General features: G+C 44.8%; 1 pseudogene; it reads left to right on the forward strand.

Moving 5' to 3' along the window:
- The first annotated feature begins 3,711 nt into the window (after nt 1–3,711).
- On the forward strand, nt 3,712–4,696 carry LOC125220326 (uncharacterized; annotated as a pseudogene).
- The last annotated feature ends 554 nt before the right edge of the window (nt 4,697–5,250 follow it).

The following is a 5,250-nucleotide window of genomic DNA, read 5'->3' on the forward strand; positions in this document are numbered from 1 at the left end:
ATTATAATGGAAACCAACCTCATCCAAACCTTTCATATTCTAAAAATAATTTCTTGCAACCCCTTGCATGATTTAACATTGGCAAAGGAGGAGTAATTGAACCAATCAAAAAGGAGGAGAAGTATAACCAAGGAATCACAAGGATCTTGGAAGTGATTACACAAGACAGGAAAGTTAATGATACCAAGATCGGAGTGGTTGAAGCTAGAATAAAAAACCTCGAGCAAGGAATGAACACGATCTCAACTGCCATAGCAAACATCAACACTCAAATGGAGCAAATCCAAAAGAAGTTAGATGAAGACAAGGCGAAGGCAGCCGCACGAGTGGATGACATCAACAAGAAGTGGGTGGTGAAGCAGAAATCTGGGGACTGCCCAGCCGACTAAAGCTGACCTTAAGCTACCGCATCATTGCAGCGAGATCATCCAATAAGAAAGGACAGTGAAGCAGAGAGATCCGGACCAGTTCATTATTAGATGCCGGATTGGAGAAGGGAAAGTTGACAAGGCCCTGTGCGATCTAGGATCATCCATCAATCTCAAGCCACTGAAGTACTACGAAAAGCTCAACATCGGGCCGCTCAAAACTTCAGACGTGACGCTAAGGTTGGCTGATAACTCGTCCATCAAAACAGAATGTATGATTGAGGATGTCTTAGTTAAGGTTGATGATTTTATTTTCCCCGCCGACTTTATTGTGCTTGACATGAAAGTAGACAAGAATGTCCCTCTAATCTTGGGGAGAGATTTTCTTGCCACTTGCAAAGCTTTGACAGATGTAGGTCGTGGCGAGACCACAATTAGTGACAACTATAGTCGCTCCACCTAAAAGATCGAGAGCGAGATGCTCAAGGTTGAGGAGGCAAAGCGGGTGAAGATGGAACGGCAATGCAGGGCAGTCATGGTCACGGACTTGACCAAGCCCCAAGACCCATTTAAAGCGGAGGATCCTTCTACCTCCACTATCTACATTATCAACGAGTTAAGACGTTCTCCCAAAAAGGACGACCCTAACTCCTCTACCTTTGTTCCGCAGAAGAAGAAAGGACCCAAGAAGGACCCCGAGATATATGTTATCAAAACCAAAAAGAGAAAATACAAGTGGTGGAAGAAGCTAGGGACCAAGTTGCTCCCTACGCCAATTTTCAACACTCGGGTCGCTGACCCGCCCAATTAGTGGGTCACTTCAAGTCGAGCTAACGACTAAAAAAAAGCGCTTGTTGGGAGGCAACCCAATATCTTTTATTTATTTTTTTAAATTTCTCGTTTTTTGCATTAATTTCGTTTTTCTTTTCTAAATAAGTAAAAAAAATTGACGAGTGGCGGTCGCCGCACTTAACACAGCGGTCGCCACATGTGTGTTCACATGTGCAGGATAGGACGGGCCTAGGGCGGGCCAGAGAAACCGCTGTACGGGCCACGGCGGCCCGCCAGAAAATGCCGTTTTACGAAGGCCCGTGTGGCAGCCCGCCATGCAGCACGCGGCGACCGCCGCGTGCAGTCCAGAAACGGGAATGGCTCAATATAAGGTATGTTTTCCATTCCTTTTCCCATTCCTTCTCAATTTCCTTCCTTGCACACAACCCCCCCCCCCCCCCCCCCCCCTTATAAATCACCAAATTCACACACCCACACTCTCATTCTCTCAATTCTCTCCAAGTTAAGAGTTCTTCTCCTATAATTCTCATCAACACAAGGTATGAATCCTAACTCAATTTCTGAGCTTTGCTTTAATTCTCTCATGAATTTTGGTATGTATTCGATGATTTTTTTGGTTGAAACTCTTATTATATGATGGGGGATGATTGTGTGTGCTTATTTTCGAACTTCCATGGTTAATTTGTGTTTTGATGGTGAATTCAAGGTTGGTGAATAGTGACTCCCTCTTGTTTATAATTGATAATATGTTGTAATCATGTTCATAGCATTGTGAGGCTATTATTACTTCCATGAATTGCAATACTTATGAATTTCTAAGAGATTGTTGATTAGTATTGATTTATTGTTGATACGTCTCTGCATGGGGGATGAATTCACGTTGGGGGATGGATTAAAGTGTTCTATTTTGGTTGATTATACTCTACATGTTTACATGTCACCATATAGGATGCTATGATATACAAACTTGCACATGATTTTTGATTCTTGGTTTTTGTTATATTAAGTGCAAGTTTGGGGGACCCTTTGATAGCCTATTTGTTGGTATTCTTTTTAAGAATATATATTTTTTTTGTAGGATAATGGGATCAAAGGGAAAACCAGAGAATGCGAAGGACTATGGAATTAGCCTTGCCACGGATGAGCAAAACGCTATGTGGAAGAAGGTGTCGGCGAGAGAGACGGCGCCCTCGAGATACCCCCACAATCTCCCTCTCCAAACTTTGGGGATCGCGGAGGACTTTTAGGCGTTGTGTGACGTAGGCAACGGGAATGGTCTTGGCTACATAATCGAGAGGAAGTGGCCGTCATTTAGGAAGTAGACTCTTGAGTTCCTTAGCTCATTGAAGGTCACCAAGGACCGCCGTCAAAATGTCCCGCTTAGCATCGATTTTCGCCTAGGCAACCGTTGGCACTCGCTTACCATGGATGAGCTTAGTGGAGTGTTCCATTACTTCGACCCCAACTCCGAGGAAGACAATGACTACGATTTCGACAAAGTTTGGGGTGCGATGATGAATGAGCACGAGCACACCGCGGGCTATGCCAAGTCTTCTTCGATTCGCAACCCCGTTTCGAGGTACCTCCACCGCGCTATGACCCAACTCATATTTGCTAGGGTCGATGGAGGAAGTGTCTCCCAAACGAAGCTCAATGTGATTTGGTGTCTTCTCAATAAGAAGGGATTCGACTATGGAACCCTCTTCACTCTCTATGTGGACCGGATCACGAAGAAAGATGGAGGCGTTATATGTTGTCGGGGCTTGATCACGGCGATCGCCGAACACTTGGACATATCTTTCGCCGGATTGACGGAAGATGGCGGGGAGCGCTTTATCACTTATGAGGTACTTTTCTCGGTGGGGTTATTGAAGACCGACTATTGGGGTCAAGGATTCTTCCTACAAGTGGCGGGGGATCACTTCCCCGTTCCAATCCCGCAGTTGACCAAGGTCGATGTTTGGGCGAACCAAGTCAATTGGAAGCTCGACACTCCGGCTCACCGAAGAGCCATGGAGGCCAACCCCATCAATGGGAGTTTAGGAAGAGAAATATTCCGGCCCGTATCCCCGTCTTTGAGGCCGAGGATGACTCCACTTATGAGGCCATTGATCACTATAATGAGGAAGGGGAGCACTCGCATGCCCAAGATAGTGAAGTGCCGCCACCACCGCCGCCCCAACATCACCAAGAAGAAGAAGAAGAGGAATGGGAGGGCTATCGCCGCCGGACTCGAGCAAACCATCACCGCGAAAGGCCGAACCCCAATGATGAGTTCCAAGCGAACACCTCCGCCCAAACTAGGAGACATCTACTCCTACATGCAAAATGTGTCCAACACTTGGGACACCCGTTGGGCTGAGCAACAAAGGGAGAACACCTACAACCGCCAAGGATGGACGGCTCAAGGCGATTGGCACACGGCGGAGCAACAATTTTGGGAGAAACAACGATTGGAAGACGTGCATCGCCGTCAATAAATTGAAGAGCTCCAAAGGATGGCCGCCGAGGCTCGACAAGAGCGCCAAACCAAACCAAAGGGTTTTTCCAAACGAAGAAGAATATGCTGAGATCGAGGAAAATTCTCTCAGCAGCATTACGAAATGCTAATGGCGGAAGCTTGCTTTTCAGAGAGGAGAAGTTTTCCTCCATTATCCCTCCCTGCAACCCTTTTCGATGGACTTCCCTACGATTCCAGGATGACGGCGCATGAGGCGGCTGTTAAGCAATCACGAGCTCGAATTAAAGATGAGATGAATAGGAGTATATTTACTGACATAAATGAATTTGAGAAACATTGTGGGAAGGTATCAAAAGCGAATAAGGTTATAGTTCCTGCAGTGTCAGCACTCAAGTTTCCTTCCCTTGAAGTCTACTTCACGAATGGTTCTAAGCTTAAACTTCCCGTGACCTCCAAAGAAGATGAAGCAAATTTGTCCTCATCAAATATGGCTAAGCTGTCCCTAACCTCGAAAACTAATGATACGAATGTGTTGACGTCAGATATTGCTGAAATAGACAGTGCTAAGGCGTCTTTAATATGTCTATCTTTTCGGGAAAACTCGCGGGCTATGGTTGACTCGTGGACCTCACCCTTCTTGAAAGCATTTGCACATTCAAGTGATGTTCGTCTGTACGAGGTGTCCTTAACGGATCAATGGTTATTGTCACGTAAGCTCATAAGGAAACTACTTCTTAAGTACATGAGGAAACCTGCGCATACAGAGAATCAAGATGCTCTGCAGAGGCAGATCGTTTATTCCTATGGCGATCATTATTACTTCAGGAAGGAGCTTAAAACAGTAAATCTTCTTTCAGGATATGCATTCTTACTCGACAATTCTGGTAGAATACGGTGGTCAGGTACTGCTCCAACAGAGGAGGAGGTGTCGTCGCTTTTACGTTGCACATCCATGCTGCTGGAGGAGAAGTAAGAAACAAATGTTTTGATTCGATGTTCAAATTTGAGGACACTTCATCGAGCAAACAAGACGGAACAAGATCGTTGTTTTGGAAGAGTAGCTGCCTGCCAATAATCCTTTTACAAGCTGTCTAACTCAATATCTATTTCCAGATGGTTTTGACAACATGGAATTCTGATTGCAAAGGTCGTATGCAGTATTGCATTTGATTTTATGCACTTTCATATGACTTTTGTTTATGACCCTATTTGCAATAAATCAGAGACGAAGGAATTAAAAAAAAAAAAGAGCACCAAATCATGAGTGGCGACATCGCCTATCTTATTGGCGCGTTCGACGACCTCAACGCCCGTTTCCCTCCTCCTCCTCAAGATTGAAGAAGTCAAGTTCAATAACTTTAAATGAACACTTCTATCATGTTTTGGGATGTTTTGAGACAATTTCTTTTTATGTTTTTGACAATTTAGATTTAATTCTAAGTATTTTTGGTTTTGGTTTAAATTTGTGCTTTGAAAATTTTTTTGCAGGTTCTGACCTCTACGTGGTGACCGCCGCAAGCGCTGCGGTGGCCCGCCACCTGGGCACAGTCTCCAGCGCGATTTTTCAAAATTTTTTGAATTTTCGTCCCGTCAAGTCTCTACGCGAAACTTATTTTACACTTTGTTGTA

The sequence above is a fragment of the Salvia hispanica genome, chromosome 1, assembly GCF_029641045.1.
Source record: "Salvia hispanica isolate PSC_SH4W2 chromosome 1, Shi_PSC_v1, whole genome shotgun sequence".
Classification (NCBI taxonomy): domain Eukaryota; kingdom Viridiplantae; phylum Streptophyta; class Magnoliopsida; order Lamiales; family Lamiaceae; genus Salvia; species Salvia hispanica.